We start from the raw sequence: 16,998 nt of genomic DNA on the forward strand, positions 1-16,998 counted from the left end.
TCCAAAGTGTCCATGGTTTTAGACCATTCTCAAGTGTGGATGTTATTGGTGAATCTACAAATATTACCATTGTTTATCTTTGAAAACTTTGAACATTCATGTGAATTGGTGATAATGAATGTTTTTGCATCAAACCTAAAACATTAAAGAGGATTATCTAAATGAATTCTCTGCATAGAGCTCCAAATGATCACAATTTGGGTTAAAAATAATTCGATAATTTTGTTCTTCTTCATGTAGGGAAAATCCATGAATATAAGCACATTAGATGTATATGAACATTCTCATATATGTAATGCATAAGAAAATATTCACTCTTAAAATGAAATATTACCACAAATTTATCACATTCATTTAAGTAAATAAGATAACTTACTAGTATTTACTATAGTTGAAGTTTCAAATTCAATTCCATGTTTAATGCCACTTCAAACATTGTTTATACTAATGTAATTAAACATATTTACCAAGAATTAATACCCATCATAATTTATGTAATTCTTTGCACAAATTTAGGTAGGAGTAAAAGTGTACACATGCACCTACCAAAATTTATGCATTCTTTGCATAAATTTAGGTAGACAGATTATGTAATTAATTTCTCCACTTCATACATCATATTACTCCCAAAAATATCTTGTAAAGTTCGATTAATATACTTTCTTGCTCAGATATATTAAACCAAACATAACTTTAGATCTTTGCATAAATATGTATATATACCTATTGTAGCGGCTACAACCACCCTCCAAAATTTTTTCTTAGCTTCGTTTGGAGCCTCCTTACCAACCATTCTCAGCAGCATGTCTTGTACTATCAAGTACACAAGCTTCAGTGGTTTTCTGGTAGATTTCCAGCCTGTGCATGATAGCTTGTTGCATCCCCCTCACAGGTTGTTTCTTCGGACTTGGTCCAACTACAGGCTGAGCAGCTCCCTCAAGAAATTGTGCAATTCTGGAGGGGAACCAGTCTTCCCTCCAGTAATTACGCAATCCTGTCTGGCAGCCTGCTGGGCTCCAGAATTGCGCAATTCTGTCTGTCAACCTTCACTAGAAAAAATGTGCAATATGTACTAGCATGACTGCTCAACCCAAAAATTGTGCACTTTTTGGTAGCAGTCAGTTCCTCAACCCAGAAATTGCGCAATCCTTATGGGTAGCCAACCCAGCTCCCTATCAAAAATGCGCAAATTTTCCCCTCAGTCAAGCAGGTTGTTGCATGTGCCATTGGGTTTACCGGTTCCACCCACGACCGAGAAAAATTGTGTTGCATGCATGGGCTACTTTTTCCCGAAATAACAAAAAACAACATGCAAAAAGCATCCCTAGATTTTAGGGAGCTATTTTTAGCAGTTGGAGGTTACATGCAAAGATCGTTTTAGAATCTTTCCTCCATGTGTCGCTTTTTCCTAGATTTGTGGCATGCGTGTTATGAGCCTCAAACTTATTTATTTGACGCTTCAGATCTCACTTATTCACATAGATCTTGGAGCTCTGACATCCCACAACACATCTCGGAGTCTTCGACACATCCAACTCAACTATTTATAGGTAAGTCCTTTTAACTTGTCTTTTGCAAATTTCTGTCGCTTTTTGTGTTTTGCTTATGTGAGTGTTGTTTTCTTGATTTTTGTGAACGCTTGGTGTTGCTTGCATGCATATTAGCTTGTAGTAGAACCATTTTAGTTTTCGTTAGCATCTCACTATTGTCGCATGCATGACAATGTTTTGCATGAACGGTCGCTGATTCAGCGACTCGCTTCTCACAAATGCATGTTGTTCCATTTTCTGAATCTTCATTCATTGTTTGCATGCACGATCATTCACTCCTTCTTACACTCAGTATCACCATGCATTCAAATTCACATTTACTTTCAGTGGCCTGTCAGCGAGCCTTGGCAACCTTATCCCAAACTCTGCCTCACCAAGACAACATTGCGCAATCTTGAGAGGGAAGGCTCTACCTTCCTCTTAGAAAATGCACATTTTTGCTTAGTGACTATCCTCCAATCTTGCATTGCGCAATTCTGAGAGGCAGTGACTGATGGCCCAGAAAATTGTGCAATGCAGTCACTGGGCCTACAAACATTGCCAGTAGAAATTGCACATTGTGCAATTCTAGCATCTAGCAATCCAATCTAGATTACGCATTGCGCAATTCCAGCAGCCCACACTGCCTTTTTCACAGTTCTGGCAGCCAGTCTCCCAGACTCCTAGGAAAAATTGCGCAATCCTTGTCAATCAATCCCTAGGTATGTTGCATGTCATTCCTTAAGTTTGCTTTGGTTTTAGCTGACAGATTTCTTGCCATGCATGTCGCTATGTCTCCAAATCTAGCAGGTCTTTGCCTGCCTCTCAGCAGTTCAGGATCAATGGCCTCCAAGAGAACAGGATCAAAGGACACTAACGGAAGTGCAACTGGAGCAGCAGTTGAGTGAGTGTCTATAAGTTTGTCGATCTATGAAGACACCAAGATTATTGTAGAAAAGGACATCAAGTTGAAATGGCAATAGGTCAATGATGCATTTTGCAAACACATTTGGGGAATATATTGAAGAATGTCAAGTCTATCTGAACATCCACAAGTCTGTCTTGTACCAGATTGCATGCAGGTATCTCATGCTCCCATGCGCGGACATGATACATTGGATCATCTTGCATACTGACCCTAACACAATGACATTGAGCAGTGTCAGTAGGACAGAGATTGCGACCTTTAGGGCACAGGATTATGAACAAAAGTATCATATGTCGAAGCCAGTGATCACCATGGAGACACCCTTCAGCATACCCAGCAGCAATGCCAACTCCAGAGGTATCTTGAAGAACTGGGTGAAGGAGCCGGCCAAATTCAGGATGACACCCAACCAAGTCTAGGAGACGAAGATACTGCGGAAGGCATATCAATACTTGGTCATCTTTTCATGTCACTTGTATGGCCAAGAGATCATGGAAACCTTCTCGTGAAGTTGGATGATTGCGTTGGACTAATTAGCCAGAGAAGGAAAAGCATGCAACTTGTCTGACATGTTGGCTCATCAGCTGAAGGAACAGGTAGCAAGAGCTCGACAGCTGCCCCAAGGTCACCAGGCATAAATCCACATGTCTACTTACATCTTGGATGATATTTGTGCCCGCCAGGCGTTCCTAGGCTTGAAGTGGGCATGGACATCGATGGAGACCTCTGTGAACACTTATTGTAAGATGTTGTCCGAATGCAGCTTCAAAGGTGTTATAACACAACTGTTCGATCATTTTGTCACCCCAGTGTACAAGATGATATTTGAATAGGATCCACCCTACGTGTCGAAGGCAGTGATGGAGGCACTGATTGATATAGTTTATTGGCATGTCTCACCGTCTAGCACCTTCATATATATGTACAATGCGGAGAAGCCTCTGCATGTTCTACCAAAGTTTTCCTTAGACAAACTCGTCATGCATAAAGTAACATATCACATCTCGACAGGATTGACAGCTAGGCTGCATCGGAAGAAGAAGGCACCTTAGCTCGCTCTTTCATTGTGGATCAGGTTATACAAGATACAGAATTTCAAGCACGCAGATTTCGAGGCAGAGGATATCAAGAAATATCCATTCGATGCCCAAAGCTACAATAAGTATGACCTGCATTGTCTTGTAAAATATCACTGCACGAGAGTACAATTTCAGTGGATCCATGGGGAATGTCAATGGGCAAAGGAAGACCCATGGAGATATTGTCATAGCTTTTCCAGGACCAATGAACTGGTCAACCTCACTATGGAATGGTTAGTGAAGCAGGGTGAAGCAACATCTCGGAGAGCAACAGCAGAAGCAGTAGCAGAGGTAAACATACCAGTGTGTCACAAGGGAAAGAGGAAGATTTTCGACAACATGGAGGAGGAACAAAGCTACAAGTTCCAAGCATACCCACTTGTGCAGAAAGCAGCTTTGGTAATAGAGGCGAAGAGGCAACAACGCGATAATAGGAACGCACAAAGGCAAAGAGAAAAACAGAGAATGGAGGAAACAGAGAAGGAGTTGTATGAGTTGAAGGGGAAACTCCGGAAGGAACAGGAGTTGCGCAGACAAGAGAAGGAAGTGCAGCATGAATAGGTACAGCAAGGGGTGCAACATGTACAAACAGATGAAACTACACCCATATAGGTAGTCGACTTATCCAAACAGTTGGCATCAGGCAGACAGGGTGATCCATCAGATGAGCATGACTTTGCTCAAGAGATTGAAAAATAACTTGAGTAGATGGATACAGACATGGAGAAAACAAGAGTTAGAGAAAGACATCAACTTCATGCCTCACCACCAAGAGGTCGACCCACCATCTTCACCGAATCCAAAAGCGGAGCAAGTCCTAAGTGACCAAGGAGACATTCAAATCCTTGGAGACAATCCAGAGGAGGAGATGCACAACATCTCATTTGACGAGTCCCAACATAGAGTTGTTTAATCTCGCAAAGTGACGACTCTGGATGATAACACATCTCCTGTGCAGTTTGAGGAGCGATTGATCGTGTTTGACGTGCGCAAGCATCCAACAACATTGGTCGATGCTACCAGAGCATATGCTGAAGTCACTAGCCAGAGTGTTCGCTTCTTGATAGCTGAGAATGAGCGAATGGCTAAGGGTTTACAGACGACCAAGTAGGGAAATACTAGATGAAGTATTGTCCCTTGACACAGTCATGTGGGCATTGTATTCCAAATTTGGTACCATGCATAAGGCAGTTGTCCATCTCAATGATTGGCAACAACGATGTGCAAGGAGAGCACGTATCTTATCAAACATGCATACTGTTGTTGATTACATGCAAACATAGACAGTGAGATATGAGGGAGCCTCGCTACACTTGCCTAAGATGATGAAGCCTAGAGCGATCGAGATGAAAACACGCATCAGGAGTCAAATCTAGAACTATGAAGATCTCCCGCAGCTCATCACTAGGCTACAAGCTTTGCATGCATGGGTATTCAGTAGTATGTATGTTGTCAGACGCACACATACAATCCCATCTATTAGGACACTCACCTAAGCAAATAAAAAGGCACAGGTCTGACTGGAGATTGACTCGTACTTTGACGAGTTGATGCGCATAGCCACCAGCCCAGACTTGGTAATCAGTATAGACACCATGCACAAGTTTGTTGTTGGTCCACCTACACTCAAGACAATGATGCACATGTTATCAGACAAGTTGGACAGAGGAGCCCAAGCAGTGTACCCAGATGCTATGGAGGCAAGAGTTCGTTTCCAGAAATATGTCACCTTAGAGTACATGGATACCATCACAGACTGTCGAGCTTGGCATCAGTTCACCACTATCAACCACAAGGAGGATGTCGAAGAGCTAGTCTTTTCACAGTTGTCGGATTCATAGTGATGTCTTGCATGGCTTGCTCAAACCTATTTTGTCTCACATGGGTACATGTGCAGATTGTTGGGTGTGGAGCATGATTATCTTCTATATTCAAAGGTATCGCCACATAGGACCCCAGTTCGAAATGGGGGCGGCAACGCCGCCCGTAAAATATTCGCTGCAGGGGGGGTCCGGGGTGAGGGCGGCTGCGACCTTTGGGAGCCCCCCCCTAGAGGGGGGTTTCGGGGGCAGCGCCCCTGAAGCTAAAAACAACTGTAAAATTGCCTTGTAAAAGTATAGTAATTTCTAGTCAATCTGGGTCATTCATTAGGCGGATGATCTGACGGTAGAACTTATGTTTAGTTTAGGGTTTTTTGCCCTAGAAAGCAACCCCTCTCTTTGTATGAGGGTATTGTATTTGAGGCTGTGAGATAGATGTGTATTCTATGAGCGAGAATCAGAGAGGTGAGACTGTGAGAGAAAACAGAGGATATTACAGCGGATTTGCTGTAGGTTGTGTCTCTTCATTTTGCTGGATAATAAAAAGGAAGGACTGGTTGTTCGGGGTGGACGTAGCCCAAACTGGGTGAACCACGTATATCTGTGTCTCTCTTGTTTTGTGTGTTTTCTGTGTTTATATTTCTGCAATATTTTATGTGTTCCATTGCTCCGTAATATATAATTTTCTAACAACTGGTATCAGAGCCGAAGGTCTATTTGGCTGATAAACTCGCAGGAAAGAAGGGTTCCTGGTTCGAGTGGGAGCAATGGCGGAAGATGGTAAGTTTAGGGTCGAGAAATTTAACGGCCAAAACTTCTCGCTGTGGAAGATGCAGATGGAAGATTATCTGTATCAGAAAGATCTATAACTACCATTGGGCGGAAAAACAAAGATGTCGACGGGTATGAAAGACGAAGAATGGAACCTTCTCGATAGAAAGGCACTCGAAACAATACGGTTGTGCCTTGCTGCGTCAGTCGTCTTCAACATTTCGAAGGAAACCACGACAGAGGGTTTGATGCAGACGTTGTCGAAACTATATGAAAAACCCTCGGCCTCAAACAAGGTATTTCTTATGAAACGGTTATTTAATATGAATATGTCGAAAGGTGGATCTGTTGCAAACCATTTAAATGATTTTAATACAGTTACAAGTCAGTTAAGTTCTGTAGGGGTAAACTTTGATGATGAAGTTAGAGCTCTGTTATTCTTGTGCTCATTACCAGAAAGTTGGAATGGTTTGGTAATGGCCATTAGTAACTCCGTTTCTGGATCTAGTACTTTAAAGTTTGATGATGTTGTCGGTGCTATCCTTAGCGAGGAAATGCGATGGAAAAGCTCCGATGAGACATCGGGAAATGCTTTGAGTGCAGAGTCTAGAGGAAGAAAAATGGAAAGAGGAAAGAGCTCATGATATCGCAGTAAATCAAGGAAAGGCAGATCCAAGTCCAGATCGGGGATAGTGTGCTGGAAATGTGGAAAGAAAGGACACCTAAAGAAAGACTGTAGATCTCGGAAGGGAAAAGAAGGAGATGCACAGCAAGAAAACAATCATGAAGCAAATGTGACAGGTGAGGTGTTACAAGATGCTTTGATTCTTTCTTTCGAAAATATTATTGATTCCTGGGTGGTAGATTTAGGGGCTTCATTCCATGCCACACCTGATAAGAAATACTTTCATGACTATGTTCAAGGAGATTTTGGACAAGTTCGTCTAGGTGATGGTAAACCCTGTAAAATCGTTGGAATGGGTAAGGTTCTTGTAAAACAGCAGAATGGAAACCAATGGCTATTAAAGGAGGTAAGGCATGTTCCAGATCTAAAGAAAAATCTGATTTCAACAAGGCAGTTAGGCGGTGAAGGTTGTGTGACAACTTTCACAGATAAAGCTTGGAAGGTCACTAAAGGAGCTCTGGTAATAGCAAAAGGCGAAAAGGTTGGTACATTGTATTTATGCAATGGTATTTCTAATTCTGTTAATGCTTTAACTTCCAGAGGAGCAGATGCAGCATTATGGCATCATAGGCTCAGACACATGAGTGAAAAGGGGATGAAGATTCTTCACTCAAGGAATTTGTTTCCGGGTTTGAAGAATGTTGATTTGGACTTCTGTGAGAACTGCATTTATGGAAAACAGAAGAGAGTCAGATTTCTCAGAGTTGGGAAAGAAAAGAAGAACGAAAAATTAGAGCTTGTGCATACAGACGTATGGGGACCTGCTCAGGTATCATCTCTCGGTGGCTCTCGTTATTATGTTACTTTTATTGATGATGCAACTAGAAAAACTTGGATTTATTGTATTAAGAATAAATCTGATGTATTTGATACTTTCAAGAAATGGAAAGCTTTGGTTGAGATTGAGACAGGAAAGAAATTGAAGTGTCTTAGATCAGACAATGGAGGTGAATATTGCAGCAAAGAGTTTGATAGGTACTGTTCAGAGCATGGAATTCGCAGAGAGAAGACAGTTCCAAGAACACCACAAGAAAATGGTGTGTCAGAAAGGATGAACAGAACAATCATGGAGCATGCAAGGTGCATGAGATTGCATGCAGGATTGCCTTTACAGTTTTGGGCAGATGCTGTAGATACTACTGTTTATCTAATAAACAGAGGGCCTTCAAGTTCCTTGGATGGTGGTGTTCCAGAGGAAGCATGGACAGGTAAAAAGTAAACTACTCTATTTTAAAGCCTTTTGTTTGTGAGGCCTTTGTCCACATTGATAAAGAAAATAGAACAAAGCTTGAGGCAAAGTCAAAGAAATGTACCTTTATTGGATATGGTGTTAATGATTTTGGTTATCGCTTATATGATTACGAAAATCACAAAATCATTAGGAGCAGAGATGTAATATTCAATGAAAAGGTCTTGTATAAGTATCAGTTGCAGGAAAAGAAACAGGAAAAGGAAAACAAGGAATATGCAGTTCTTGATGAAATCACTGAAAAAGTAAAGGTGCCTGAAAATAATAATAATCAACAACCACAACAACAGCAACCACCACAACAGCAACAGGCACCCCAAACACCTGAAAGTGGTGTTAGAAGATCTACCAGGATAGGTAGACCCCCTGAACAATACTCTCCTTCATTATATTATTTATTGTTGACTGATTCCGGTGAACCCGAATGTTATGAAGAAGCAATGCAGGTTGAAAGCAGGAAGAAGTGGGAGGTAGCCATGGAAGAAGAGATGGACTCCTTAATGCATAACCAGACTTGGGATTTAGTCAGGTTTCCTGTAGGAAAAACTACATTGAAGAATAAATGGGTTTACAGGCTGAAGGAAGAAGATGGAGGAAAACAAAGGTATAAAGCTAGACTTGTGGTGAAGGGGTTTGCACAGAAGAAAGGTATTGATTTTGATGAAATATTTTCTCCTGTTGTTAAAATGACTTCAATCAGAACTATTTTAGGTCTTGTAGCAGCTGAAGATTTGCATCTTGAGCAGTTAGATGTAAAGACAGCCTTTCTCCATGGGGATTTGGAGGAAGAGATATATATGCAGCAGCCACAAGGATATGAGGTGAAAGGGAAGGAGAAACTAGTGTGCAGGTTGAAGAAGAGCTTGTATGGCTTAAAACAGGCTCCAAGGCAGTGGTATCTAAAATTTGACAAGTTTATGTCTGAACAAGGTTATACTAGATGTCACTCTGATCATTGTGTTTATTTGAAAAAGCAAAATGATGGCAGCTATATTATATTGTTACTGTATGTAGATGACATGCTTGTTGCAGGATCTAACATGCAGGAAATAAATGTGCTCAAAAGAAAATTGGCAAATTCATTTGCAATGAAGGATTTGGGAGCTGCGAAACAAATCCTTGGTATGAGAATAACTAGAGACAGGAAAAATCGTAAATTAACATTGTCTCAGAATGAGTACATACAAAAGGTGTTGAAAAGATTTAACATGCACAATGCAAAACCAGTTAGTACACCTTTTGCAAGCCATTTCAAACTTAGCAAGGAAATGTGCCCAAAGACCCAAGAAGACATGGATTATATGTCTAAAGTTCCATATGCATCAGCAGTTGGAAGCTTAATGTATGCAATGGTTTGCACAAGGCCTGATATTGCACATGCAGTGGATTTGTAAGCAGGTACATGAACAATCCAGGAAAGGAACATTGGATGGCAGTGAAATGGATTCTCAGATATTTGAAAGGTACCACAAATCAAGCATTATGCTTTGGTGGTTCAAACATCTCCCTACAAGGATATGTTGATGCAGATATGGCAGGTGACAGAGATAACAGGAGGAGCACTACAAGATATGTATTTACTGTTGGAGGAACAGCTATCAGTTGGGTTTCAAAAATCCAAAGTGTTGTTGCACTTTCAACAACAAAAGCAGAGTATGTTGCTGCTACAGAGGCTAGTAAAGAAATGATTTGGTTACAAAGGTTTATGGGTGAACTGGGTAAGGAGCATGATATGGGCACGTTATACAGTGATAGCCAAAGTGCCATTCATCTTGCAAAGAACTCAGCATTTCATTCCAGGACTAAACACACACAACTCAAGTACCATTTCATACGATCAGTGTTGGAAGATGGAGAGTTGAAGCTGGAAAAGATACACACTAGCCAGAATCCTGCAGATATGCTAACAAAAGTTGTAACCAGGGAGAAACTGAGAATATGCTCAGTTTCAGTTGGTCTTCAAGGATGACGATGAAGATGAGAAACAACCAGGTCCAAAGAGGAGTCATTGTCCAGCAAATGGAGCAGCGGTGGAGTTGCTACAATCAGTCTCCAAGTGGGAGATTGTTGGGTGTGGAGCCTTATTATCTTCTATATTCAAAGGTATCGCCACATAGGACCCTAGTTCGAAATGGGGGCGGCAACGCCGCCCGTAAAATATTCGCTGCAGGGGGGGTCCAGGGGGGGGCGACTACGACCTTTGGGAGCCCCCCCCTAGAGGGGGGTTTCGGGGGCAGCGCCCCTGAAGCTAAAAACAGTTGTAAAATTGCCTTGTAAAAGTATAGTAATTTCTAGTCAATCTGGGCCGTTCATTAGGCGGATGATCTGACGGTAGAACTTATGTTTAGTTTAGGGTTTTTTGCCCTAGAAGGCAACCCCTCTCTTTGTGTGAGGGTATTGTATTTGAGGCTGTGAGATAGATGTGTATTCTGTGAGCGAGAATCAGAGAGGTGAGACTGTGAGAGAAAACAGAGGATATTACAGCGGATTTGCTGTAGGTTGTGTCTCTTCATTTTGCTGGATAATAAAAAGGAAGGACTGGCTGTTCGGGGTGGACGTAGCCCAAACTGGGTGAACCACGTATATCTGTGTCTCTCTTGTTTTGTGCGTTTTCTGTGTTTATATTTATGCAATATTTTATGTGTTCCATTGCTCCGTAATATATAATTTTCTAACACAGATTGTATGTAATGGCTTGTCAAGTGTAAGTTCAAGTGTCGATAGTTGGATGTAACAGTCATAGAGTAAATGAAGAGTCATGAGGGTAGATGAACTATCGCAAAGGGGAATGTCAAGGGCCACCCCACCCTTTGCTATATATAGTCCCTCATAACTCATTGTAGAGGCTTTTGGTCAGCCAAGCTTCTAGTAGGAGTATCTTATGTTGAAAAGTGTGCAACAAGAAATGCTAAAATTAGAAATTGCTAAAAATAGAACTGCTAAAAATAACACTTCTAAAAATAGCAGTTCTGCCAGTGTGGATATTAGCAACATTGGGTGAGAAGTGAAATTGCTAAAAATAACAATTCTAAAAATAGCATTTCATGGTCCCTTCCTATTTTTAGCAGTCCCTGGTCTATCTATAGGAAGTAAATTTGAATTTGGTCTTACCAGCAGTTTGAATATTAATTAATTAATTCTCCATGAGTTAATTAGTTATGGAAAATCAAACTTGAAGTCTTTGTGAGAACATGCAATTAGTTGTCCCACTGATTGAGGAATTTGTCCTTGATTTTCTCCACTGATTGAGGAATTAAGAATGAGTTCTATATTGAGAGGATTAGTTGACTTAGTTTAACTTAGTCAAGTCCAGTTAGATTAATTTAACAAGTTGTTAAATTAATGAGATACAGTTTGTTGATGCTTGCATGCATGTGACAACTGTTATTTTCATATAACTGAGTATTCTCTCATGGATAACTAATGCATGGCAGTTCAGACAGAGACCCAGTTGAGATCAGATGAGGGACAGTGTACTATCAGATGCTAGGATATTCCTAGTGAATATTCCTTGCATGGGGAAGGAATCTTCTTCCTTCTATGACTGCGTAGTTGGACCTGAGGTGACAGCAGGTATGATTTGGGCCAATTCACACATGTTATGTAATTGGACCCCAATCAAAATTGCACAAGGAAATAGGAGCTTGGGCTTCTGTAGCCTATATATTGAGGCCTAGGTAGTCCATGAGCTTCATCTTCTAATTGCAGAGAGAGTATGATAGCTTTTGAGCTGATTCTTTTTGTATGTTGAAGAGGATTTCCACTTGAGTGATAATACAGTGTTGGGGTTTTAGGTTGGTGCTTTCCCCAGTGATATATCTTGTGTTATGGTTGAATATTTCTCTTACTCAATTATATCTATTTATGCTTGATGTTGCTCATGAATTCAATTATGCTTCCGCTAATGTTTTTGTAGAACTAGATCAAGTATTATGCTTTAGTGCATTGCATATATCAGGTTGATCTACAGGTGAAATTTCTACATCTTAGAGAAAGCTTGAACAATATTTTAATGAGCCTTGCATTGTCCACTGTGAAGAGCTAGTATATCTCTTTGGAGGAGCAGGCAGTTGTGACTGTAACATTGCACTATCAGAACTAGTGGTTAGACATGGATGTATTGTATGACTATAACTTACACTTCTTAATATAGCAGAGCCAACATGTTTCATGCATATGTCATATTGTATTCAAATTATCTTGTTTACTCTAAATGATATATGTATCTGTTTGCTTACGCATGCATGTATGGACTATTCTGTATATGTATGAATCTTATTGAAATGTGTTGATTGGTTTAACCATCACTTTATATTTCTTGGTAACTTGCTTTCCAGTTTGTGATTCATCTTCGATCGTGTGTTCCCTTCCAAGCTGCATGCTATCATAGGTTTCCAAGGGGCACACTCACCCCACCTTCTGTGTGTTATAACCACTCATGCACCTTCCTTGACTCGCCACAGCTGTCACACCCTTTCTACCAACAGGGAGATCCCTTGACATGTTGGCAGGTCCAACACCATCAACATTTCTAGTGCTAGAAGGAGGGCCAGATGACAAGTTTTTTCCTCTCATCCTATTTTGAACCTTTGCACATCTATCATGGATGTTGTTACACTCATCCCTCCATGATGTCTTTCGCATGTCGAATCTCTCCACATCACGAGGGAGTTCAAAGATTGCTTGTTCAAATTCACGTATGATGGTGAAGGCCAAGTAGCCTGGATTGTGTTCTTACATGACTTCCTTGCCATGCTTGAAGAGGAAGATGGATGTTCTGATCAACAGGCTAGCCTGTTGTTTGCACACGCACTTCGCGAACCTCGATGACGATGGTGTTGCAACCTACCAGCTGACAGCGTGCACTCACTTTAGCATTTATGTGATCCCATTGAATATAATTTCCATCATTTTGATCCAGAACATCTTGACCAAAAACTATTACAACAACAAAAGGCTCTGCATGAATCGCCTATGGATTTTTGGCAGCGCCTCCATGATTTGCAGTTTCAAGCTCTGAAAAGCCAGATGAAATTTCCTTATCTTTCAGATAGATTCGAGTATTGTCCTAACAAATCGGTTCATCCCAAGAAGAAGTTTTAGCCCAAGCCTCGCTCAGCATACTTCAGTAATGGAGCTGCGCAATCACAGATGAACACGGTCACTATCACAAGTGAGTGTATATCGTCCCCTCATCAAACAATTCCACCACTGCAGAGTGATGCGAGAGAACAGGCACACACATTTGTTCAACTATCACATCTTCCCAACATCACTTTACTTAATTTTTGCATAGATTTGGTTGTGAGTCCATTGAGTTGTCATATGAATTTTGTACCACAACCTCCGTCTTCATACTAGGATGATCCTCCAGATGATACTATCTTGTGTTCTTCCATTACAAACTCTACACTTGTTGTGAACGAGGATCAAGCCATCGATGGAGTTGGTGTTGCACAACCAACATGCGTTGTCATTCATGAAGAGTATGACTGGGAGCTTGAGCATCAACACTCGACGAAGGATGACTCCTTTCTGTCCAAGCCTCCTCTGTTCTTCCTTGACCTCTTTAGTGAGCCTTCCATCCATGATTTCGCATGTGTATCTCCATCTATGGATGAACCCATTGTTGATCACTCACAGGACACACCGGATGTCAGTGCATCATCCGAAAACGGAGAGGATAAATTATTCATTGAAAGCCCACTTGACTTTTCATCTTCCTTTTCCAGAAACACGGAGGCTGAATTCGTCCACTTCTCATCTACCCCTCTATTTGATTCATCAGTTCATGATGATGCCGATGAAATCATTGATTGTTTTTATCGTAGTTGTCGTGATCTATTTTCTCCCGTATTTGATCACGATGATGATTCTATCGTAGTTGATTTTTCAAAGCCACCAGTTTATGATGATCTATCTGACGACTAATTCGAAACCACCCAGACTATCGAGGCACTTCAGCCCGAGCTAATTTTTATGTCAAGCCCTCAGTGACTTTTCATCTTCCTTTTCCAGAAACACAGAGGCTGAATTTGTCCACTTCTCATCTACCCCTCTATTTGATTCATCAGTTCATGAGGATGCCGATGAAATCATTGATTTTGTTTATCGTAGTTGTCGTGATCTATTTTCTCCCGTATTTGATCACGATGATGATTCTATCGTAGTTGATTTTTCAAAGCCACCAGTTTATGATGATCTATCTGACGACTAATTCGAAAGCACCCAGACTATCGAGGTACTTCAGCCCGAGTTGATTGTTATGTCAGGCCCTCACTGTCTTGAGGTTGGTTTCACTTTTGATTAGGAAATTGTTGAAACACCAAAGGCTCCTCATCACTCATTTGTATGCATTGAAGATCAATCTCACACACAATCATACTTCCTCCACTCGAACTGCACAATCCCATCACTCATGCATTAGAGGAATCTTACATTGCAACCACATGTGCACGACGCAAGTTGTCTTTGTTTCTTTTGTTTTCTTGCATGTCACAGTCAAGAGTATGCGTATGTTTCACAAATGCACGTAGTGTCGCACAACACCATGACAATTCCATGGACTGCATGTCATGCACTTGCACTCACTTATGTTCTGTGGACACATTGAAACATGGAGTGTGTTTGTCTTCATTGTTATATCTTTCTTGTTTGCTGGTTCGCACAACCGGGTTGCTCGCGGACCATGCCTTCACCAACATGGGTCAACCAATGCATCGATGGCTGCATTGGAAGTATCACTTCACATGATCAGGCCCATGCACCGTTAGCTTAGGAGTAGGAGTAGTGTTTTCTTTTGGTTGTTTGCTTGCATGCTTGTTTTCTTACTTACCTCGCATGTTTTTTTGTTTGCTTGTTTGTTTGCTTACTTTCTTTGTTTTCACATTTACTTCTACTTTCACTTTGTTTTATGTTTGTTTGCTTTTTTGGCACTCGTAGGTTAGTTTCGCATGAAACCATGTGATTCTTGAAACAAGCTAGGTAAAGTACAAGAGGACTTGTACAACTATCACTACATGGTTATATGTCATCCTGCCTTTGTGTGAAGAACTTTTTATCTTCAGTCCATGATTCACCAATGGAAAATACATATTATTCGAAGTGAACCTTGGTGAAAACACAACGCTTGTGCGCTAACTAGTGTCACCTACTCTAGTCGTTTGTTTTTGGGTTAACCCTTGGCAGCTTAGTCAAGTAGAGTAAGGTGAGGGGGGAAACCCTAACAAGCACGTTAGAGGTATATAATAAACTACTTCTCTGAAGGAACAACCTCTTATGCTCTCAATAAGTTGGGATCCCTCTTCCGCCTCTGAAATGAATAAGTGCTATCCATAGTTATGAAAATGAAAAAAAATGAAAAGTGAAAAATTTCTAAATGAAAAATGCATAAGGCAAAAGAAGAGAAAGGCTTCCAAAACAGAGAGGTGATGCAAGTAACTCTGTCGGGGTATTGACCAGGATCACTGGCACCAGAGTGATGTTTGTTTTCATGCGTGACTCCGTTGGGCTACTGTCCAAGCCTATTGGCAGTGGAGCAACACCAGAGATTAAAATAAGACTCTAACAACTATACTTCTTGTGCACCGATATACCCCTCAACCCCAAATGAAACAACTGTGTTGGCTTGACTTGGAATGTGTGTCGATCGACCAAGAGCTTGGCAGATGCTATATCTCACAATCAAGAAAGTGCGGAACCCAAGACCAACTGAGAACTGAACAATACTTTTGATGCTATTAGACTTTCTTTTCACGGACAAGGTCCATCCAGAGAGCTAGAGTTCTACTAGTGTGTCACCAAGTGTTGTGGTGGCTACAACCACCCTCCAAAAATTTTCCTTATCTTTGTTTTGGAGCCTCCTTACCAACCATCCTTAATAGGATGTCTTGCACTCTCAAGTATACAAGATTTAGTGGTTTCTTAATAGATTTCCATCTTGTGCATGATAGCTTGTTTCATCCCCCTCACAAGTTGTTTCTTCGGACTTGGTCCAACTGCAGGCTGAGTATCTCCCTAAAGAAATTGTGCAATTTTGGAGGGGAACCAGCCTTCCCTCTAGAAATTGTGCAATCCTGTCTGGTAGCTTGTTGGGCTCTAGAATTGTGTAATTCTACTTGTCAACCTTCACTAGAAAAACTACGCAATTTGACCTAGCAGAACTGCTCAGCCCAGAAATTGTGCAATCCTTCTGGGCATCCAACCCAGCTCCCTCCCATAAATGCACAAATTTTCCCCTCAGTCAAGCAGGTTGTTACATGTGCCATTGGGTTAACCAGTTCCACCCGGGACTGAGAAAACTTCGCTTGCATGCATGGACTGCTTTTTCTCAAAATAGAAAAAAGAAACATGCAAAAAGCATCCCTAGATTTTAGGGAGCTATTTTTAGCAATTGGAGGTTACATGCAAATATCATTTTAGAATCTTTCCTCTATGTGTCACTTTTTCCTAGATTTGTGGCATGCACATCATGAGCCTCAAACTTATTTATTTGACGCTTTAGAGCTCACTTATTCACATTGATCTTGGAGCTCTAACATCCCACAGCACATCCAGGAGTCTTCAACACATCTAGCTCAACTATTTACAGGTAAGTCCTCTTAACTTTTCTTTTGCAGCATTTTTGTGTTTTCTCTTGTGTGAGTGTTTTTTTCTTGATTTATGTGAATGCTTGCAGTCATTTGCATGCGTATTAGCTTATACTAGCATCGTTTCAGTTTTCATTAGCACCTCACTCATGTCGCATGCATGACACTGTTTTGCACGAATAGTCACCAATTCAGCGACTCGCTTCTCACACATGCATGTTGCTCCATTTTTTGAATCTTGCATTCACTATTTGCATGCACGATCATTCACTCCTGCTTACACTCAGTATCACCATGCATTCACATTCACATTTGCTTTCAGTTGCCCGAAGGCGGGTCTGGCAACCTA

Source organism: Pinus tabuliformis, chromosome 4_2 (assembly GCF_031772625.1).
Source record: "Pinus tabuliformis cultivar Carrire ecotype Pingquan chromosome 4_2, CPIR1, whole genome shotgun sequence".
Taxonomy (NCBI): Eukaryota; Viridiplantae; Streptophyta; class Pinopsida; order Pinales; family Pinaceae; genus Pinus; species Pinus tabuliformis.